Source organism: Loxodonta africana, chromosome 1 (assembly GCF_030014295.1).
Source record: "Loxodonta africana isolate mLoxAfr1 chromosome 1, mLoxAfr1.hap2, whole genome shotgun sequence".
Classification (NCBI taxonomy): domain Eukaryota; kingdom Metazoa; phylum Chordata; class Mammalia; order Proboscidea; family Elephantidae; genus Loxodonta; species Loxodonta africana.
Window position 1 is genome coordinate 151,946,257 of NC_087342.1, and position 24,630 is coordinate 151,970,886.

A 24,630-nucleotide genomic window follows, 5' to 3' on the forward strand; every position below is an offset into this window, starting at 1 on the left:
CAACACTAGGATAGCTTGTATGCATGCAAAAGCTAGAAAATGGAAAAGGAAGACTTGAGAAGAACTGATGTATCTGAATTATGGTGTTGGCAAAGAATACTGAATATATCATGAACTGCCAGAAGAAGAAACCAGCCTATGTTTTGGAAGAGATACAGCCAGAATACTCTTTAGAAGTGAGGATGATAAGATTTTGTCTGGCTTACTACGGACACTTTATCAGGAAGAACCAATCCCTGGAGAAGGACATCACGCTTTGTGAAGTAGGGGGTCAGCAAAAAAGAGGAAGGCCCTCAATGAGTTGGACTGACAAAGTGGCTGTAACAATGGGATCAAACACAGCAACAATTGTGATGATGGCACAGGACTGAGCAATGTTTCATTCTCTTATACATGGAGTCACTATGAGGTGGAACCAATTCGACGGCACCTAACAAGAGGACGGCTATTATCGGAAATCAGAAAATAACAAGTGTTGACAAACCAAAAACCAAACCTGTTGCTGTCGAGTTGATTCTGACTCATAGAGACCCTATCAGACAGAGAAGAACTGCCCATAGGGTTTCTGAGGAGTGCCTGGTGGATTCAAACTGCCGACCTTTTGGCTAGCAGCCGTAGCTCTTAACCACTATGCCAACAGGTGTTGACAAGCATGCAGGTAAACTGGAATCTTCATTCATTGCTGGTGGGAATGTAAGATGGTGCAGCCTCTGTGGAAAATAATTTGGCAGTTCTTGAAAAAGTTAAACATAGAATTATTATATGACAATTATCATATGACCCAAAAGACTTGAAAGCAGGGACTGAAATATACACTTGTACACCAATGTTCACTGTAGCATTATACACAATAGCCAAAGAAGTGTCCATAAACAGACGAAATCAGCAGTTACTAAATGTATAAGCAAAATGGTATACATACATACAATGGAATATTATTCAGCCATAAAGAAAAATGAAGTTCTGATACCTGCTACAACATGGATGGACCTTTCAGTAATTATGCTCAGTAAAATCAGCCAGACACAAAAGGTCAAATATGTCATGATCCCACTTATATGAAGTATCTGGAATAGGCAAATGCATACAGACTACTAGGGGGTGAGGTAGTAGGGAGTGCAGATTTATTATTAAGGGGCACAGTGTTTCTGTTTGGGGTGATCAACAGTGCAAGGCTGACTCCCATGAGGTGAAGGCCAGACACAAAAGGAAGAAATGATGAAGTAAAAGAGCTGAACAGAAGATTTCAAAGGGTGGCTCGAGAAGACAAAGTATTATAATGACATCTGCACAGACCTAGAGATAGAAATACATTTGGCATTTCTCAAGCTGAAGGAACTGAAGAAAAAATTCAAGCCTCATGTTGCAATACTGAAGGATTCTATGGGGAAAATATTAAATGATGCAGGAAGCATCAAAGAATATGGAAAGAATACAGAGAATTACTATGCCAAAAAGAATGGTCAGCATTCGACCATTTCAGGAGGTAACATATGATCAGGAACCAATGGTACTGAAGGAAGAAGTCCAAGCTGCACTGAAGGCATTGGTGAAAAACAAGGCTCCAGGAATTGACGGAATACCAATTGAGACATTTCAACAAACAGATGCAGCGCTGGATGCGCTCACTCGTTTATGCCAAGAAATTTGGAATATAGCTACCTGGCCAACCAATTGGAAGAGATCCATATTTTTGCCTATTCCCAAGACAGGTGATCCAAGCAAATGCAGAAATTATGAAACAATATCATTAATATCACACGCAAATAAAATTTTGCTGGAGATCATTCAAAAGCTGCTGTAGCAGTACATCAACAGGGAACTGCCAGAAATTCACGCTGGATTCAGAAGAGGACAGGGAGCCAGGGATATCATTGGTGAAGAAGAACAGGGCATCAGGATTGGAGGAAGACTCATTAACAGCCTGTGTCATGCTGATGACACAACCTTGCTTGCTGAAAGTGAGGAGGACTTGAAGAACTTACTGATGAAGACCAAAGATTATTCAGCCTTCCGTGTGGATTACGCCTCAACATAAAGAAAACAGAAATCCTCACAAATGGACCAATAAGCAACATTGTGATAAACGGAGTAAAGACTGAAGTTGTCAAGGATTTCACTTTACTTGGATCCACAATCAATACCCATGGAAGTAGCAGTCAAGAAATCAAAAGATGCACTGCATTGGGCAAATCTGCTGCAAAAAAATCTCTTTAAAATGTTGAAAAGCAAAGACATTACCTTGAAGACTAAGTTGTGCCTGACCCGAGCCATGGTGTTTTCAATCATCTCATATGCATGCGAAAGCTGGACAATGAATAAGGAAGACTAAAGAAGAATTGACGCAGTGTTGGTGAAGAATATGGAATATACCATGGACTGCTAAAAAAAATGAACAAACCTGTCTTGGAAGAAGTATAACCAGAATGCTCTTTAGAAGCAAGGATGCTGAGATTACATCTCACATACTTTGGACATATTATCAGCAGGGATCAGTCTTTGGTGAAGGACATCATGCTTGGTAAAGCAGAGGGTCAGAGAAAAAGAGGAAGGCCCTCAAGGAGTGGCTGCAACAATGGACTCGAGCATAACAATGATTGTGAAAATGGCGCAGGACTAGGCAGTATTTCGTTCTGTTGTACACAGGGTTGCTATGAGTCGGAACCGACTTGGTGGCAGCCAAAAACAACAACAAATTTTATTAAATATTATGCTAGCTGATGAAATATAAGTGCGGAAAAGTTATTTTGATGAAAACTTAGTGAAATAGAAGACTTGAAAGAAGCAGCTCACTGAAGGAAATTTGCTATTAAGTATGATTAAGACAACTGTGAAAGATTAGGGGAAATTATAAAAAATTTAGAATGATTCTACACTCATTGTGTTCCAAGTGTCTTAAATTTTTTCCACTTTCCAGAGGCTGAAAGTGGAAGTCATGCGATAATGTGAATGAAAGATGACACAGGAGTCCAATCGACACTCCCAAACTCCAAGAAAAGGCGTTGGACAAACATCAAAAGATTAGCAAGTGACTGCTCATTTGTAGCTTTAAAATTAAACACATATTTAGGCTATGTTTATATCTTTTTTTTAATGATTATACCTTTAACTGATTTTTCAAGTAGCCAGAAAACATCCAACTCCAGGCAGGTAGTTAAAAACAACCAGTCATGTACCAGGGGATCTCTAGGTAGTTGGGGTTTCTTCTTTTTGATCTTTCTGATTTCTACTTTTTAGCTTTTCTCAATGGTCATGAATTGATGATGAGACTTCAACTCACATACTTTGGACCTGTTATCAGGAGGCATCAGTCGCTGGAGAAGGACATCATGCTTGGTAGAGGGTCAGCGAAAAAGGGGAAGACCCTCAGCGAGATGAATTGACAAAGTGGCTACAACAACTGGCTCAGACATAGCAACAATTGTGGGAATGGTGCAGGACCGGGCGGTGTTTCCTTCTGTTGTACACAGGGTCCCTATGAGCTGGAACTGACTCGACAGCATCTAAAAACAACATATATAAGTTTCAGGTATTCTAGAGCAAACAGCCTTCCTGCATTTAAGGAAAGAGAGAAAGTCAAATAGTTTACTCATGAATTGCTCAAGTATTTAGTAATTTTGCCTTTTGTTTGCTATTTCTATTGTGAGGACACCTACTTATTTGTAAGACTGGTTTAACTGGAGTTCAATTAACATGAACCTCCTAGGTAACAAAGGCTGGAGCTTTCCAATGTAAAGGCTGATTAGGGTGCAGCAGATCCCTGCTCTAAGAGAACAAGGATTCCTTTTACAGCTCTCAACGTTGGATTACTCAATAAGCCAGGTAAGCACAGTTTGCGCTTACTTACTAATCTGTAGTGAACAATTTTACTTTTTTTTACCACATCAAGATTCTGGTTCTAGGTATGGCTAGCATTTGCCTCTCTCCCAATCCCACAGCACCTTCTTTTCAAATTTACAGTCTCTGACAGAGACAGAGTACCCAGTAAGCATGGTAAGCATGGGTTTAGTTGTGCTTACTTTCTAATCTGTAGTGAACAGTTTCACATGTTTTTCACCATATGACATGTGAAACTGTTCACTAAAAAAAACCAGGTTAGTAAATAAGCACAAGTAAGCCTGTGCTTACCTTGCTTATTGGGTAATCTGGCCCTGACTAATCTGGTTCTCCTCCTGTATATTTTGGGAAATGACACAGTCCAGGCAAAGTACATCATGGGCCAAATGCACATCTCTGCCTGGGCCAAAGGGACTTCACTGGGGATACCCAGAGGTTGTGCATGACCAGATACTAGCAAAAGCATTTTTGAGAAACCTCCTCCTCAACTAAAAATACCCACCGTGAGAAACCTTTACATGTACCAAACAAGTATCAGGCCAGTAAAACACAAAAAAACATAGGGTTGTGTTAGTCTCAGTATCAAACATCATTCTCCCTCCCTTACCAGCACAATAAAAACAACCAAAAAAAAAAAAAAAAAAAGAGGTTTACAGGAAAGGACTGCCTGAAAGCAATAAGATGGGTACATGGCTAGAATCTTTTTAGCATTTCACCTTCTCTATGCTGGTTTTTTTTTTTTTTTTTATGCTGGTTGGGGCAGGAGGAAAGTAGTGGCTCTGGAATGTGTTCAAAGTACAGCGAACACAGCCAACAGGCTTGTGAGATTTTATTTCTACTGAGACATTTATTTTTCTCCTCAGGAAACATGTCTATAATTTCCACACCCAAAGAGCCTGGACAAAGAAAGAATGTTAGGACACAGTTACCTCAGAGCTCAGGCAAGAAGTGTAGATGTAACCAGAGGCAGTACTGGATATGCCTGAGCTCCTGAGGTGTGAGAAGACTGCTCGACAAGCAGAGGCCCCACGAGGACAGAACTGTTGGGCTCCATAGGGTAGCCGTGTCACTAGTGTAGATACTGACTGCCCACTGCTGCTCTTCAATTTTTTTTCATGGAAGAACTTCCTAGAGCTATACCTAAAAAAGAGTAGTCAAATCAACCACTCAACCTTAGAGAAAAATAAAATGGCAAATCTGGAATATTTTGCTTAACTTCAAAACTGTTGTTGAACTGCTTAGGTGGGTGTTGTAGATCTGAAGTGTGGCCCATGCTATGCCCATGTCCTAACACTGGAACCTATAACTGTGATCTTATTTGGAAAAAAGGTCACTGCAGGTGTAATTAAGTTACGGATCTTGAGATGAGATCATGTTGTATTACATGGGTGGGCCCTAAATCCAGTAACAAGTGTCCTTACAAGAGACAGAAAAGGAGAAGGCACAGATGAGAAATCATGTAAAAACGGAGGCAGGGATTGGAGTTAGCAGACCCAAAACAAGGAATGCCTGGAGCCTCCAGAAACTGGGAGTGCCAAGAAAGGATGCTGCTTTCTGGAGTCTTCAAAGGAAGTGTGGCCCTGCTGACACCTCAGACTTCAGAACTGTGAGGGAATAAATTCTGATTGTGCTAAGGCACCCAATGTGTAGTAATTGTTATGGCAGCCTTAGGAAATGATTGTAGAAGGCTGGCAGGGCTTATCAGGAGCCGGGTGGAAAAACCTCAGGGCATTTCTCTGGGAATAGAAGTCCTAGTGTGAACACCAACATCTCCTTCCCATCCCCCGAAACGCAATGATTCTGAAAGAAGGGACCAGGAGAATGGGGGAAATCTCTAAACACATGGAATCTGATGTATAAGAAATCTGAAGCCCAGGTCAATGGCTAAAACTACTATATTTCAGAATCCCCTATGGAGCTTTTTTGAAATGCTGATTTCTCCACTTCAAGATGGATGAATCTGAATTTCTAGGGATCAGGTTTGAGAATCTATGCTTTTCAAAAGCTTTCCATGTGATTCTGATGACCCACCATCCTTAAAAATGACTAGCCAAGGTGGTCTGCCCCTCTCTTAAATTTCTGAGAACTAGACTTGAAGTCAACTTCTTTTAAAAAGACATGTTTTCAATCATCTATTATTTAAAAACAAATTCTATTGTTTGCATAAAGCTGATACAGATACATGCATGATAAGGTATTAAATACAGAAAAGCACAAAGAAGAAAGTAAAAATTACCCAAATTCACCATCTTGAAAAAATTTCTACATATATTTCGTGTTTATTCTCACAGAGATGTATGTGTACCGTTAATAACCTTGCTACTCAAAGTGACCAGCAACATTGGCAAGATCATGAAAACTGTTAATTCAGAATTTCAGGCCCCATTCCAGTTGGAATAGGAATCTTCATTTGCACATTAACATTTAAGAAGTATTGGATTAATGTAACTGAAAATATACTAAGTCCCTGGTTTTGTAATCTGCTTTTTCTACCCACTAAAGTGTTATGAACACCTGTCCTTGACAATAAATATGCTGCTCTTGCTGTTAGCTGCTGTCGAGTCAGCCCCTGATTCATGGTGACATGCACAATGGAATTGGACCATTGTGATCCATAGGGTTTTCACTGGCTGATTTTTGGAACTAATTGGCAGGCCCTTCTTCCTAGTCTGTCTTAGTCTGGAAGCTCTGCTGAAAGCTCATCTTTCTTAATGGATACACAGAATTCCTTTACGTGCAAGAATTTATCTAATCAGGTCCCTGTGATGACAACTTATTGTTTCTCATTTTTTTTCCATATTACAAACAACACTGACAGTATGCATCCTTGAGAAACCATGCTTCTGTCTTGTCATTATTATCTTAAATCCCTAGAAGCATGTTTGGTAAGTCAAATGATATGCACTCTTAAAATTCTGACACATAATGCCAAAATGCCTTCCCAAAATACTGCATCAGCATAAAGTGCCCAGCGACTTGGCACACAAATGTTGGTTTCCTCATACCCTTGCCAACGCTCTAGTTTTTCCCATAATTTTAATCTTTGCCTATCTGATGCTTAAAAATCATGTTCATTGATTTTTTTTCCCCTGCATTTTTCTAAATGCTATCCAAAAGCTGAATATCTTTCCATACATTTACTGGCCATCTGTATTTCTCCCATTGTGAACTGTCCAGAGTTATTTTGGTTGCTTGAAATAACTGCTATAGAAGAATCTGTGGAATTACAGAGTTTAGAAATACCGTTTAATCACAATGAAAAGACATGAAGAAGAAAAAGAGAAGAAAACGTGCCATAAAAAAGGATAATCAAAAGATTAGTTTGTGTGTTTATTTATAGACACTGGTTACAGCAATCCAGTGATTAGGCAAATGAATGCAGCTGTGTACGATCGCCGAGCTGGGATCAGCCCCCACATCCTTCTCAAATGACGCCACCTGTCATTTAAGTAGTTTGCATTTGCCTTTTATGTTACATACATTTCACGATGATTCCCATTTTTAAAACATCGTTATTTAACTCTTTGAAGGGTCGTATGACACGGATTTACCTCTAGTCTCTCTCTTACAGTCAGAGACAGGCGAGCCACCCATCTTCCTGGGAAGGCAGAAAAAACAATGCTTGCTTTTGAAAGAGAACACTCCTCTTCAAATGTGCACTTCTTAAGAAAGAGAACAGTGATTCTACGTCATGCAGCCTTGGTGGCGTAAACAGTTTGTGCCTGACTACCAACATAAAGGTTGGCGGTTCGAACCCACCCAGTGGCTCCATGGAAGAAAGGCCTGGCAACCTGCTCCCATCAAGATAACAGTCAAGAAAACCCTATGGAGCAGTTCTACTCTGTAACACTTGGGGTCACCAAGAGTTGTAACTGACTCAATGGCAATGGGTTCGGTTTTGGTTTTCACATCCACTTCACCAGGTGTAAAACTGGTTCCCTGCTCAGAACAGCTGGAAAAAATGGGGGTCAGAGGTGCGTGCTGCCTCAATGTCAGCAGCTGGAGCACGTGCAGACCATGCCCCATTTTTGACACATTCAGATCTCATTACTCCCTGGGAAGTCTCAAGCCTGTTTTGTCACAGAGGCACCCACCACAGGCTCACACCTTGCACTTGCACCCTCTCTACCTCCCAGGGCTCTTCTTACAGGGCCCCTCGTAATCTGTTTCAACTGGAAGATGATGCCCAATGTGTGAAAAAACCACCTCATCCACACTGTCATCTTCTGGTTGTTACAGTTTCATCTTTGAAGGGTGACTAATCAGTCACTCTCATTTACCGAGCATTTTCCACATATAGAAAGAGCTTTGGACCAGGTGCTGAGGATGGAGAGGTTGGAGGAATGGAGGAAGGAGAGAGAGAAAGTTGCCAGACTCCACTTTGCAGTCTGAGGGATATGAACACTTTGAGCAAGGTCCTATTTAACACATTCCAGGATGTTAGAATAAGCGGGCCTCATTCTGAAGCCCAAAGAAAGAAATTTTAGGATAAAAAGATAAGCATGACCTTCTACAGCAGGTTCTATCTAAATATATGAAGCACACCAACCTTAGGGATTATGTATGCTAACGTATTTCTCAGTAGCTACTAGAATAGTAACATTATACACAATAGATTTTTACAGGTTTTAAAGGGACTGGGAAGTTTGGAATACATCTCAGAAATCTGGGTTGGAGTCAAGAAGTGTGTTGCTATAATGTCATAAAACAGTCCTCAGTGCTATTGTCAGATACAGAGAACGTGGAAAGGGAAGGCCCTGGGTCTGTCTCAGTTCTGGAAAACCATAGACTTTGATATCTGGATAGGGGATGAGAAGGAAACAAGAGGGAACGGGGACTTTTAAACATAACACACAAAAAGAAAACAAAAGAGTGAAAATGATTATAGCTACCTGGACGTGTTGACCTAAGTGAAATGTCAGTGACTTTGTTTTCTACTGTGTGAATGAAGCTCAATTCAATATTCAACACCATAGTTATACAATTTAAACACCTGAGGCAATCCTCTCTCAAGTCAGTATCCGGTACATGTGCTGTGTGTCACTGTCTTGCTCTTAATGGTGTTATCTCATTTCAAATTTTAAGGACAAAAGTGATGTGGACCAGCAATCATGAACTCTAGAACCAATTCCAAAATAGCAAAAAGTAGCTAAAGGTCTGGCGGCTTAGGCAGACTCTCACTTCAACATATTAAGGTTATACTCTGGTCTTACCGAAAATCTAAAAGAAAATAGGACTGGAAAGTGGCAGTAGTGGTAAATTTTAGCTGCTCGTTCTCCAGCCAACTTAACTCATCAGGGAGGTCTCTTCTGTTTTGTCTCCCCAACCCCCCAATCCCGACTCCCCGTCAACAGCAAGCTGTTGACAACTCCTACTGTACAAAGAGTTGTTCACACTGCAAAAGTGTTTACTGCTCACAAGTGACGTTCAAAATTAATTCACAGCAGCAACACCAGCAGATAGCTTTGACAGACTGTCTTATGTGTTGACACAGTTATAAGTTGTTGGATAAAAAAAGTTTCCTCTTTTCCAGTCCATACACACCAACGTTACCCTGAGGAGAGAACATGAAGTGTGTCTGAGATTGTAAATGTCACTCTGCAGGTGAGGTTTCCGGTTTGGGGGCTGATGCCTTTGGGCACAAGAAGAATGCAGACCCAGTTTTTTCTGAGGTGATGCAAAGTGGCGAGCCTCTCACCCAGCCTCAGTTACAATGGGCCATGGTGGTTGTTTTTCCTTCAAGGTTAGTGCCCTCAAGGGCAAGCCTGAGGCTTCAGGGTGGGAAGCGGGGGTACAGCTGTTTATTATACCTCCTCAGCAGAACAGGGTTGGCAGTATAGCACCTTTCACAAAAAAAAACAAGACACAAATAATTCATCTCCCCATTCCTTTCAAAAATAACAATTCTTTACTCACAGTGGCTTCAGCAAAGCTGGGAAGATATTACTTGCTTGCTCAGAAATGATTTACACTGGAAAACCAGAAAGAATGCCTTATTATTTAATTATCTCAAGTCACTTGAGATAGTTTAAAAAAAAAAAAAAAAAAGGAAGCCAGGTGGGATGGTAACATTTGGCCTTATCTCAAAGAAGTTTTACAGACTCCTTGGCTCAGTTCAGTTGCTTGCTGTGTGGTAGAGGTGGTGTATTTGAAGATTTCCTGTTGAGCTGTACATCTTCTTTGTGAGGAGCCATGTGTCTTGGAAAATGAAGATGACTACTTAACAGTATACCTGGGCTTCCTGTGATCAGAAGTTGTCATTCGTGTAAAAAGTAGGCAGTGCATGAGCTTCCTGTTGGTAGGCTATTGGGTTTTTTCATCCCCCCTACCCAACACATACACATACACACACTGGCCCTCAGGTTCCCAAAGAGCCTCTTCTGGTTTTGCCCTTACTCTCTGCCCTGGGCCATGCTGTTCTCTCCCTTTCATTCCTCATCAACACCAAACTCTCCTCCCTTTTTGTTTTAGGAAGAAAGTGGAGGTGAGCAGCCATATCAAGATTTGAACGACTGGTAACTTAAGGTATTCATCCTCTCAATCAATGCTTTGAGGAGTTTTGAAAATGCACCTTCAGTAGACGGAATTCCTGCAAGAGTGATGAGATGAAGTGAGAAGTCTTTAAACACCAAAACCGAAGAGGTTGTCGGATGCCCTTTAAATTCAAGATAAAGGAGGTTTGTTTGGCCTATATGAGCCTGAGGCCAGTAAGCAATTGTTAATCTGGAGCCAGTTCGAGAGTGAACCTGACCAACAAAGTTACATTTTAGGAAACACTGGCCCTACCTAATGATGGTGGTGCTGGACACAGCACCTAGTATTATGGACCATTTCCCCTGTGATGGACATTGTGCTATGCGCTTTCACATATGTCATCTTCCTCAATATTCACAATCCTGAGCATGAGTGCTTTTATCATTCCCATTTACCAAGGTGGAACCCGAGGCTTAAAGAAGTCAGGTTTAGAAATGGGGATGGAGATACTTTGAGTCGCTTACCTTGGACATGTCATCAGGAAAGACCACTAAGTAGAAAAGGGCATTAAGTTTGGTGGAGAGCCAATGAAAATGAGGGAAACCCTCCATGAGATGAATTGACATAATAGCCACAACAATGGACTCAAACATACTAACGATCATGAATACGGCCCAGGATCGGGCAACTTCTGGTCCTGTTGTACATAGAGCCGCCATGAATTAGAGCCGGCACTGTGGCAACTAACAACAAACTTGCTTAAGGCTACAATAGCTAAGAAAAATGGCAGGATTGGAACTGAAAGCAAGACGGGGATTGAAAGCCAACAGTCTGGAGCCAATGCCCTTCTCAGTGCCCCCAGTAGCTTTGTTCCAGAATAAACCACCCATTGTGAAAAGCCAGTGCCTGCCAGTGCCCCCAAGTTACCACAGTGGAATAATAATAGAACTACAGGTCACGCTGCAGATGCATAAAGCTCCTCTCATGCGAATGGGGCAGAGTAAGGAAAGCATGGAATTTGAATGCAGACAGATTTGGTTAAAATCCTGGCCCTTCCTTGCTTTTTGTATGACCTGGGGCAAATCTCTGAACCTTAGTTTTCTCACCCATAAAATTAATCTGATACTATCTGGTTGGTAGAGCTGTTTGTGAGGACTGAATACGGTAATACATATAAAAGATGTTTTTAAAAAAAATCCAGCCAGAATGCCTCTTGCAAGCAAGGATGGAGAGACTTTGGACAAGTTATCAGGAGGGACCAGTCCCTGGAGAAGGACATCGTGTTTGGTAAAGTGAGGGTCATTGAAAAAGAGGAAGATCCTCAAGGAGATAGACTGACACAACGGTTGCAATGATTGTGAGGATGGTGCAGGACCAGGCAGTGTTTCACTCTGTTGTACACAATGTTGCTATGAGTTGGAATTGACTCGAGGGCACCTAACAATAACATGGTCATTTAATGTGAAGAGCCACTCCTGAGAGCAGAAGACTGACTTTCATGTAGGTACCAACTACCTCGACCTGAAAAGCCTAAGATGAACACTGGGGAAAAGAGAATAAAAGCAGGTTATTAGAGGCCTTTACCGGTGATAACAAAGTTTGACTCTAGAAAGTAAAACATGAAAATGAATTCCCTAACATTTGGATGATGAATGTTAACTTCCAATAAATTTGGAGTAGGTAATCCCTTCCACACTCCACCTGCTTTGAGACCTGAGTGGCAGCTGCTGAACATCATTTTCTTGTTGGTGATTACATGTATGCCTTTGTACACTGCAGACTGGCTTCAAAAGAAAAGGTCACCTTTGTGCAGTTGACTCCTCATTTTATAACAATTCCAAAAGGCAGCAGCTTCCCCCAAAGTAGTTAAGAGCCACCAACCTGCTGAGACCCAAGGGCAGCCATCGGGGTACTAAACTTCCTGCTTCTAACGGCCTGGATAAGCAGGGGAGCTCAGGCAGGAGAGCCTGTGGTTACCAGCCTAACCTTTTATTAGGGAGAATCTCAATCATTGTTCTACACATGAGCTCACTCTTCCAACCACCACATTTGTGGCCAATCTTGGGAGGGTTGAACTAAAGTTTAAAGCCTTATGTCATCGTAAACAAACAATCACATGTAGCATGACTCTGGAAAATACAGCATTTCACTTTTGTGGTGTTGGTTCCACTACAAGAACTGGGAACCCAAATGATGCGGTCAATGGGCCAGCTGCCACAGAAAAGAGAATGCCAAGTCCACGTACACGGAGCAAGCTGCCTTTGCTCACAGCTAAAAGAATTAAGCCCATAATTGTTACGCCAGCAGACGAAAGTCATGGCTTTTCTAAATTAAATGGAAACAGAGCTTTAGAGACAGCTTCTCTTTGGCCTTACACATTAATGCCAGGAGGTCAAGAGAGCTGTTACACTTGGTGATGATAGACATGACCACATCCAGGCCCATCTCATTTAGATTATATTGAGGCATAATGCCTGCTAATAAAAAACAAATGACAATATACCCTACTGTAAATTAGACAGTAGCAACAATGGATGCAATAGAGTGGGAGGTGGTAAGAGAGGAAGTTATCCAAACCAAGACACTTAACCTGGTCAAGGAAAGTGAACCATACTCTTTTCCCAAATGGCTATGACTTCTTTTACTTGCAAGCAGTGGGTGGTCAGGTATGTGTAATGTTAGGTAGGTCAACTGGACTCTGGTTTTCTTTGTTCTGTTTTTTCCTAATTCAAGAACTTATTCTTTCAGTATGCAACAGAGCTGGTTGCATCCCCTATAGGGCTTTCAGAAAGTCTAATGAAAGCATTATCAGGAGGGACCAGTCCCTGGAGAAGGACCTCATGCTTGGTAAATAGAGAGTCTGAAAAAAAGAGGAAGATCCTCAACGGGATGGACTGACACAGTAGCTGCAACAATGGGCTCAAACAACGATTGTGAGGATGGCACAGGATTGGACAGTGTTTTGTTCTGTTGTATGTAGGATTGCTGTGAGTCTGAATCGACTCAACAGCACCTAACAACAATGTAACATTATAACAAGCCAAAGTTATATACCAGTCACACTTCCTACCTTCCTAGGTCCACCAATCATTCTTCCAGTCACCCAGGCTTGAAGCCAAAGGGTCTTTGGTTTCTCTCTGTTGTTTCTCTGCCATCCTGATCCCACCAATATTTACATTTAAACCAAAACAACCAAACCCATTGCTGCTGAGTCGATTCTGACTCACGGTGACCCTAAAGGACAGAGTAGAACTGCCCCATAGAGTTTCTAAGGAGTGCCTGGTGGATTCAAACTGTTGAATTTTTGGTTAGGAGCCATGCCTCTTAACTATAACGCCACCAATGTTTCCATATTTACATTTAGTATTCACCAAAGTTCCACTGATTATACCTTTGATATACGCCTAGACTCCATCTCTCTACTCTTAGTGTCATCATTATTGTTCAGGCCCTCCTCCCTTAAAGGCTACATCATCACAAGAACCTCCTGACTGGTCCTGTGCCTCTGGCTTCTGTCCCCACCAATCTGTCAAGGATAACACCACCAAGTCATGGGTATGACTTTCCAGGGCTTCTGGAAGGCAGCTCAAAATGCCTCAGCTTGATATTCACGGCCTTCAACAAGTTGCTATCAACCTGTTTTTCCAATCCTACTTTCCATTTCTATCCAGAGTGAACCACTTCTGAGCCTTCCCCTCACCCCTACCCATGCCTCTGCATAAACCTTTTCCCATTCAAAAGGCCCCTTCTTCTTTCTATGTGGTGACAGTTCAAGCCACAATTTCCTCAGCAAGACAGCTCTGGCCACTCCACAAGAATGTGCAGCCTGATCCCATCACTCACTAGGTGATAACTAGTATACTTATTGTGATGTCTTTTATAGTATTTATCTCTTATATTGGTATTCACAGGCAAAGGAAAATACAAATCTTTGTCTAGATTTATCATGGCTCCCAGAAGACTGTTTCATACTTCTTTGTATCAACTCTGCCCACCCCATTCTTTGTCCTCCTCATCTTCCTTCCCAAACCATGTAACAACGGCAGTAAGAAAAGTGTTTCTTTTTGTCTATGCCTTGAGGAGAAATCAGTAAAGGAGCCTAAACCAAATGCAAGAGGAAACTCAGCAGAGATGTAGCTGCCCCCTCTGGGTTGAACACAACAAAATTAAACAAACCCAGAATTAAGTACATCTCCTGTCAATAAATCTGCAACATGGCCAAATCACCCTCACCTATGTTAAAAATCTAGTAATGACTCTGGTTTTGAGATACGATTCAGTATGTGAGGGAGCGAAAGGAGGAAAGAAAGTAATTCCTCCACAGAAAAGCATTTTCTCTTAAATCCTTTAAACATATACCTTCAACCTTTAACTTTCTATGTGGAAATATTTCTACATTATACTATACATTTTATTTTCTGAGTATGTACATCACTGTTCTGTTTTGGGTTAATATCAACCTCGGCATGGAAAGAGACTGAGGCAGTCATTTTACAAAAGGATGGATGAGCAGGAGGGGGGTTGATGGGGTCCAACTAGGCGGGAGTATCCTGGAGCAGACTCGTGGACAGGATGGATGGTTCAGTTGGTCAGGGGTCTGAGGTTAAGTAAGGCTGGCAGAGCACAGGAGAATCATCTGAATGGCAACCATCTTGGTAACGGTGGCCCCCAGAGTGAGGCTTCTTATAGAGCCCAGCTCTTCAGGACTGAAAGGAAGGCACAGGTTGCTAGATGAGTTGGTCTCTATGTGGAAATTAAGAGCTGTATACTCTAGCTGAATTAAAGCCTTGGACAAAGAACTGTCATTTTTTCTGGTCAAGGCAGGCAGCCTCTGACGAGGAGGATCTGGGAGGAACAGAGAAACTCCTTGCCATCATCTCAGGAGGGCCCTGTGGAGATCTGGGGTCTTGGGTATATCCCATATGCACTGGAATATATGGTTGATGCAGACACAGAGCAGATGGTGTGAGATGTGGGATAAATTGATTCAGACCTTTTCACTGGTTCTGTGATTTGCCCTCATAGAATGATTTTCACAATTATTTTTTACTATTTAATAGTTTGAATATTTGCACCCTTACTTTTGAATCATTCATCTCCTTCTCTCCAATGGAGTGATGGTCTTACAACAGTGTCTCCTCCCAGGCATCATGCTGTGGCCGCCTTTTTGCAAAACTAGAGAATGAAATTAATGAATAATGGCTGCTAAAGCAGCTTGCTTTCCTTCTTCACGTAATTTTCTCATCCTACAAAAAGTTTCTTTACTGCTGTTATCATTGTCCTCCAATTTGACAAAGCCAACTAAAACATTATCTCTGGCTTCTTCATCATAAACACAGGGAAGCTCTGGTCTCCTCATCACCCACATCCATCTTTCACATCTTGAGAATATGCATCAGTTCAGCAAATGATGGTGAATGGCCCTGGGCCATTTTCCTTTTCCTCCCAAGATTTACTGAATGTTTGATGTTAATCTGAATTCTGGTTACCAACAACCTGTAACACAGAGCATATAAATGCTATGCTCAAGATTACTAACTCACTGCTGTTGAGTCAATTCCAAGAAGCCTTATATTCATTTCACATTACCTCTCCTCCCATTTGTTCCCTCACGAAGCCCTTACTGGGCACACATCATGTGCTGACTCAGGTCTCGTGGCAGGTAGAGTTCTGACGATGCAGAATCTCCAACACAGGCTCCTTTCTTTCCCGCTGTCCCTGGGTCCATGGCCCCCTCCACTGCTCCTCACCATCTTTGCTCCCGCCAGCAGGTCATTCCTATTTTTCATCTTGGCTGCTCTTCGCTTTACTCTCCTCTGCCCTTTCTCTTTTTCTTGTCTCCTTTTTCTCTCCTCATTTCACTCAAGGTTCTTGAATTTCTCCATATCTAGGTACCCTCCTGGGAGCCCCTGGGTGATGCAAACTGTTAACACACTCAGCTATTCAGTCGCTAACTGAAAGGTTGGAGGTTTGAGTCCACCCAGAAGCACCTGAGAAGAAATGCCTGGCAATCTACTTCTGAAAGATCACAGCCATTGAAAGCCCTATGGAGCGCAGTTCTACTCTGATGTACATGGGGTTGCCATGAATAGATGGTATCTGGTAGTTTTTTTTTTTTTTTTTTTCTTCTGCAGATATCACCCGTCAATAAGGGCACCCGTCCTCCCTGTTCGGTCAGTCCTGCAATCAGTCCCAGGCTGTAACTTTGCACTACATTTTGCTATGGTGCATTATTAAGGCTGCATTTCTTCACCACCAGAGGTACCTATCTTATTGTCTTTTTTTTTTTTTTTAACTTCCAGGGTCAGTTCTCTTACAGATGAACAGGACTGCGGAAGTAGGCAACTGCTCTGTGAATGTGGTAGTGTGGAAAGAGTTTGGTTCTGGAGTCAGAGAGACCTGGTTTCAAATCCTAGTCAACTGCAATAGTATTTATGGCACCTTTGACAAGTTATTTAACTTCTTTCAGCCTCAGTTTCCACATCTGCAAAATGGGGATAACAATTCTTACCTCAAAAGTTTATTTTGATGAGGATTTAATATGTAAAATGCCTTACATAAGAAGGCACCCTAGGAAAGCCCCTCTCCTGACACACTCTTTCCATCCCCCCATACGCATGTGATGCAGAAGATGGCCACAGTAAATAGTTAGGGACGAGAGAAGGCATCACTGGAAAAATTAAGCAAAGCTGACGGTAATTAAGAGATTAAATGCAAATGCCACTCAATATTACCAGGACCGATGTATTTTAAAATGTACAGATTAAGATCTCAAAAAAAAACCAAAAAGCAACAAAATTAGTTCCACCTTTTCTTTCTAGTTCCACAGGAGCAGCAAAAAAGCAGAAGAAGGAAGAGGTTGCCAAATGTGAACACAAAAGCCAGGGGCTATAATGAGCACTAAGCTATGTTATTTTATTATTTTTTTAGGTGTCCTATAAAGGAACAGGATATAAGGAAACCAGCGTGTGAGAAAGACTTGGCCTTACGAGTATAGCTGAATATGTGCGAAAAACCTAAACCAGATTCCCATTTTAAAAAGGAACTTGTCGAGTAACTGGAACCGTTCTGAAAGTGAAGTAGTGCTTGTATGCCAAGTCATCTTGTGACACTAGCATTGTGCACACGCAGACAAAATGCTGCTTGAATGAGACCATGAAAAGAACAATGTACCACAGACAGAAAGGACAACAGGCTTGTCTAGCCTCCACTTGCCATTTTAAAATCCAAGATACAAATACTATCTAATGAATACTCACACTAATCTTTTATTCAACTCTTCCTCCACTGCAAAGCAAGTGAAGTAAATGACCCAAGGGCAGCTCTTTCTAAACTATATGCTGCCTGAGAGGTAAACCAGCACTTTGCAAATACCCAAGCAGAAAAACTTTCAGATGTTTCTGCTGGAGCGAGAAAAAGCATGTGTGTTTGAGTGAAATGTGATGGTTTTCAACTGTTTAAAGATGCCATAAATCTATTAGCTCAGACTTCAAAGCAACAAATTCTGAGAAAATTGAAAATTAGGGTGGAGCAAGGAGAACTGGCGCTAAACCATTTCCCTGTCTTTTCCCAGAAAAACAATGGGAACAAAACCCAGCTCCAGATTCTTTCTTCTTTCAGTTTTTACTACTTGCCACACTTTTGAAACTGTCTTTCATATAGTTCTATCTCTGGACAAACAGATTCTTGTTCACGTTTGTGGTTAAACACTACTCCACAAGCTCATTTTTCTATGATTTGTTGGACGTATTTATGTGGCTTTTACTGAGAACAGCTTAGAGTGAATTATCTTTGAGAAGCCTGTGGGATTCTGTAATTCTCTGGTACTCTTCCCAATCAGGATGATTTATTCTGAGACAATTCTAAACCAGGAAGGACCTGATGCCCAGACTTCTAATAAGCTTTGGCTGCTGTCTTGCAAAGCCAGGCAGTGTGGGACAGTGGGAACGGAGAGTGGGTTGAGGCTTACATCTACTCTGGCAAACTATTTCACGTCTCTGGGACCCAGGGTATGCAACCATAGGACATAGGACATAGGGATAGTGATGCCTTCTCTGATTCTCCCAGCGCTAATGTTCTATGATGTCATGACTTACACTCCTACTACACACAGGCAATGAAGTCCAGGATACACTTTCCTGTAACCAAAAGCTCATTCTAGATTTAATCAAAGAGACAAATGGGAGAAACATGGACACGAACTGGGCAGCAAGAGTTAGTTTAAATCACCAGAGACTCACAGACAAAATAATGGGTGGAGAAAGGATCTGCTTAAGTCTTCCCCTTGAAAAATCCTTGAAAGATCACTACCATAGCTTGGAGACTACATGCCAATATGAATTATTGAGGTGAATTTATTAAACGATCTAAAGGACACTTCCTAGAAGCTGGAACATATTAAACTGAGGGAGCCATTTCCTAGCTCCCCCTCCAAGTTCACCCACTCCTTGCCACTAAATAACCCTTAACAGCTCTATTAGGAAATGAAACAAACAAGATGAAGGAGGACTTAGTAAACACAATACACTCAGCCCACTCCACTGTCTGTATTAAGTCATGCACCACATGGTTTAGTAAGAAGAAAGCAAGTGTAGAAGGAAGGATGGCAGGGTGAAGTCAATCCTGCCCCACCTAAAGTCGGTGAGCACCAGGGAGCTCATGGCCTTGTATTTTTGAAGGAATACCCTTTACACTCCATCGGCTTACTTAACAATTAACAAGATGAATAAACAGGATATGCCTACTCTATATCCTTGCTTCCTCTCAAGGTGACTTCACTGAAAAAAGAGGCATCAAAGGCCTTTTCTCCTTTTTTTTGCCACATCACCAGATTTTTTTTTTTTTTTTTAAATCTGTTTACAGTGATTTTATATGTCCATGTCTGGAATTTTCTGATCTTCCATCCTTTTCCTACCCTTTCTCTTCTTTCTCTCTGTCCTATGTATTCCTTGCCATGTGTCTAGTGAATAAGTTTTATAATATTTAATGTTCCATGTAAAAAGCTGTGTGCCTTGAGCTGTTGGTGAAAGAGCCAGGTAGAGACACCTAGCAAATAATCACAAATAACTTTATTTAGAAAAAAACAAAAACCAAACCTGTTGCCATCAAATCGATTCTGACTCATAGCAACCCTACTGGACAGAGTAGAACTTACCCCACAGGGTTTCCAAGGAGTGGCTGGTGGATTCGAACTGCCAACCTTCTGGTTAGCAGCCTGAGTCCTTAACCACTGTGCCACCAGGGCCCCAAGTAAGAAAAATGAGGGGAAAGTAGAGAAGTACAGCCTGCAGCTTGTTTACATTCACTGTGACAGGCTCCCTGAAGACACTCAGGCTTGCTGTGCAGAGCTGTCAGTTACAGACAAACTGCTGCCTCATACCTCCGGGAGCCACTGCCCGACCTACTTTCTGATAGAGCAGAATCTGTTTGTTAGTTCTGTATACAAACCTCCTTCCCTTTTTATTCAGAGGAGGAAGAGGGGGGAGAAGGGTCGAGAAGGGGAGGAAACATTCAACAAACCAACAGGCCTCAAACAGTATCTGTAGATGCACATGGGAAATGTGACTGTGTGACACAGTGTTCAGATGACATCCTTATCTTCCATATGGACATTACCAGTTCTACTTCCACAAGGGTGGCGGGGGGTGTCCTCTGAATTTGTTAAGGAATCCCTTTTAGTTAGTAAGTTGAGAGAAAGAAAATTAATATAGGAAACAGAACAGGAAGCTAGAAGGCCATAAAATTGAGAAAATCATTGTTTCAGAGAGGATTAAGTCAGACTCCAGATAGCAGAGACCTCAAAAGTAAACACTTTAATAACACAGAAGCTTATTTCTCTCTCATATGAACATCGGGGGTAAGTAGTTCAGGACTGATTTGGAGGCTCCTCATTCATCAGGACCCAAGCTCCCTCTTGTTTTCCTTCCCACCAACCCTAGAATGTGGCCTTCCTCCTCAAAGTCCACAATGGTACGGGTACTGCATTTATGTCCAAGGACAAGGTGGAGGAAGGGCATAGAGAAGGGTGGGGACCATCCCTTTGAAGACTTCCTAGAATTTGCACACGAACTTCTCCTTATATCTTATTGGCTGTAACTTAGTCACATGGCCAGAGAGACAGGGGAACATGCCTTTTAGCTAGCAGCAATGTGGTCTTTTAGCTAGCAGCTCAACTATGAAAAGGATTCTGTCCATTGGTGAACAAAGAGAAGAAGGCTATCTGGTGGCCAATTAGCAGTCTCTGTCACAATGAAGTCTTTGCAAACTTTCTTATTTTCTGAGGCTGTATAATATGAAGACCAGCAGCAAATGGAAAGAAAAAGGGCATTCATGTCATAAACTACATTAATAGTGTTCTACTGAATTTAAGAAAAATCATATGGACTTTAAAAGTCCTAAGACTCAGACGATTTAATGTCGTTCACAGGGAAGAGGTAATATATCACATGGTACTGCAGTGACACCTTCACTAAGCCCTGCAGTAGCAAACATTTTCAATCAATAGTTTGGATAATGAAATAGACATGATATTCTCTAACCTGTATTTAATACCTTTTAAGTGGCATGAGGTAGAAGGAAGGAGGGAGATAGAACACACATCTTGGACAGCAATAAAATGATCTTACTAAAGAGTTACTCAGAATTAATTAAGACATTGTCACAAGGGGACAATAATTGGGTAATTCCCTAAGATGTAATGAACTTATTAGTGGTTGCTACCTGGAAATTTAGGTTAAATACCTTAGGATTCTGCAAGCCGCTGACCGAGCAATTCTAGATCCAGAAATTTAACTTAAGAAAAATACCCATGGATATACTTAGACACTTACCTATGCAGATGTTTACCAAGGTTATTTATAATAGTAAATGAATGGGAAAAACCTTTAATGTCTAACAAGAAGGGACTGGCTAAATATATGTTGATACACTCATTATAATGAGTATCTGTAGCCTTTACAAATTATGTGGTTAAGAAAATTAAGGGATGGAAAATAGTCATAATTGTATTAAGTATAAAAAGGTTACAAAACGAAATGTGTAGTGTGATCATATTTTTTGTTTAAAAACCAAAGTACATATATTACCATTTATACCTCAATATAAAACCAAAACCATACTCACTGCTGTCGATTTTTGACTCATAACGACCCTATAAAATAATCTCAAATAATAGATCTTCTGTTTTCTCAATGAGAAGACACACACACAAAGTATTTGCTAACTTGAACTTATAAACTTTTAGGAATGTGGATGAAATAGTTATGTATGTTATGGTATTGAATGGATTGATTTAAGTACATGTACATAGTTAAATATAAAAATAATAGATTAATTTACAAATGTTTCTTGAATCATATTTTATGAAAATTTTTTAATAATGTTTCACATTAACCTTCACATCTTCATCATCATTACAATGCTTTCTGAGTCATCTAACACCTCTTGTTATCTGAGATAGAATCTTTGAATCAGTATATGATGCTGTCATTGGAAATTTGATCCCAAGTCAGAAATATTCATTTGCATCATATTAAGAAAACTAGTGTTATCATTTGATCAGCATGTAATCTCCACTGTGTTAACCACTTACTGTACTGCTCTTAAAAAACTTGGTCACGTTGGCATCCAGCCCTTGGCTGTGAGGTCATGCCTTCAGGTGTGATGGCTAAATTTCTGTTAAATTCTTCCATCTACTTTTAGAGGGATTCCATTAGGTGACCTCTACAAGCACCCAAAACCAGCACTGACTGAGGTCACTTCAGGATAATGAGTCTTTGCCCAAATAATGCTTTGTTCTTCAAAACAATAATAATGAGAGAAAGAGAGAGGGAGAGACCACAATCTAAGAGACTTTGCATGAACTCGATTATAAAATAACACTCATGTTTTTGAGGGATAATTTTTAGCCAAACAAAACCCCCAACAAATGAGTGGATAAACAAAATTATGCTACATACACACAGTGAAATACTATGCAATGATAAAGAACAATGATAAATCCATGCAACATATCAAAACATGGATGAATCTGGAGGGCATTATGCTGAGCGAAGTAAGTCAATCACAAAAGGACAAAATATTGTATCAGACCACTATTATAAAAACCCAAGAAAAGGTTTACGCAAAGAAAAAAACAATCTTCCATGGTTACAAGAGAGGCGAGGGCCGAGGAAGGGAAATCACTGACTAGATAGTAGACAAATGTTAACTTTGGTGAAGGGGAAGACAGCACACAAAATAAGGAAAGTCAGTACAACTTGTCCAAGGCAAAGTCATAGAAGCTTCCCGGATACATCCAAATACCTTGAAGGACTGAGTTACTGGGGCTGAGGGCTGTGCACCATGATCTCAGGGGACATCTAGGTCAATTGGCATAACAGAGCTTGTAAAGAAAATGTTCTTTCTACATCCTACTTTGGTGAGTAGTGTCTTAAAAGCTTGCGAGTGGCCATCTAAGATACATCTATTGGTCTCATCTTGTCCAGAGCAAAGGAGAATGAAGAAACCAAAGACACAAGGAAAATATTAGTCCAGAGGACTAATGGACCACGTGAGGCACAGTCTCCACTACCCTGAACCCAGAAGAACTAGATGGTGCTTGGCTGCAACCACCGACAGCTCTGACAGGGATCTGAACAGAGGATCCCAGACAGAGTGGGAGAAAAACGTAGAACAAAATTCAAATTCACAAAAAAAGACCAGGCTTACTGGTCTGACAGAGATTGGAGGAACCCCTGAGGCTATGCCCCTGGACACCCTGCTAACTCATAACTGAAGCCAGTCCCAAAGTCCACCTTTCAGCTCAAGATTAGACAGGCCTAAAAAACAAACAATAACAAACTTGAGTAAAGTGCTTTTTAATTCAATCAAGTATACGAGGCCAAATGGGCAACACCTGCTCAAAAGCAAAGACAAGAAGGCAGGAAGGAACGGAAAAACTGGATGAAGGGACATGGAGAACCTGGGGTGTAAAGGGAAAGGGGAGAGTGCTGACACGTTGAGGGGATTGCAACCAACATCACAAAACAATTCGTGTATAAATTTTTGAATGAGACTAATTTGCACTGTAAACTTTCACCTACAGCACAAAAAACCAAACCAAAACAAACCTCTTTTTATTCAGACATTTTATGTACACTCAGAGGCAGGGGAGAGGCTAGAGGGTCAATTTCTATAATGTTTATAGTGGTTACTGCTTGGTGGAGAGATCATTATAATTAATAGATTTAAATTTTCTTCTTTTTATTTTCAAAAGCTTCTTCAATGAACAAGAATGGCAGTCACAATTAGAAAAATGGTACTAAGAATAAAAAAGAAGGAAGAGACTTCTATAAATAATGCATGAGCATGAACAGAGGCAGGCGAAACCGTGTGCTTTCAAGTATTCTAGCTTAAAAGGAAGTCTCTCACTGGCCTGCCATTTGCCACTTCTTTGGGTGACAATTGCAAATTTGTTAAGGTGTAAGTGTGTTTTCTAGGAGGGGTAAGTCATGCATCTACTACCCCCCATCAACAGCAGATTCATTTATCAGGCTCTATTCAATGCCTGGGCAGGGTCTTGAGGGAAGGAGACAGTGACAGGGACCAGGCAGTTTTGTGTGAGGAGAGATGATCAGAGAGTTAGGAACCAGATGCCCTTTCTCTTCTATTCCCTACAAAGTCTTGGCAACCAGAGAGCCTGGGAATAGGACCAAGCTGGTAAAATAAAATAATAATAATAATAACTGATAACACCTAGAAGCAGCATAGTTAATATGCAGTTAACAATGCAGCTTCTGGATCCTGCTGCCTGGTTCAAATCCAATCTCTGCCCATTATCAGTTGTGCTATCTTGAGCAAGTTCCTTCGTCTGTGGAACAAGGACAATAACAGCTTCAACATAATAAGGTCATGATGAGATCTAAGTAAGTATACATAAAGCACTTGGTTAACTTACATGTTCAATAAATGTTAGTTATTATTACATGTCCAGAGACCATGCCAGGTGACTGACCATCATTATCTCAGTTAATTCTCATAACAATCCTACCAGGTAGATATTACTGCATTTATTTTGCAGATGCAGAAACCAAGGTGATAGGAAATAATTTGCTGAAGTTCATGTGACAGTATAGTTAGTAAATGGGTGACCATGAGGCCTTCATAAATTGCAATCATCCCTGACTCCTCCTGTCTTCATCAGGAACATGCAATTCAAACCTCTCAATTCTCCTTCTCTCAACTTCTTCTCTCCTTTCCACACCTGCTGTCACCATTGCTCAACTCTCCCTGTCTTCTTTTTTCCAGTTTTTCCTTACTGGATAGTGAACATCCTACACA

At 41.1% G+C, this 24,630-nt stretch overlaps 1 protein-coding gene across 7 annotated transcripts in view; it reads right to left on the bottom strand.

The window, feature by feature from the left end:
* Window positions 1-24,630, bottom strand: part of BACH2 (BTB domain and CNC homolog 2) — a 418,232-nt gene that overhangs the window by 195,070 nt on the left and 198,532 nt on the right. The window contains exon 3 of one of the 7 annotated variants that reach the window (XM_064289005.1): window positions 3,285-3,503. The exons of 3 other annotated variants lie outside the window; for them this stretch is intronic. The gene's annotated coding sequence lies outside the window, so the exon portion shown is untranslated. 3 more of the 7 variants (XM_064289008.1, XM_064289010.1, XM_064289014.1) reach the window with 3 other exon arrangements.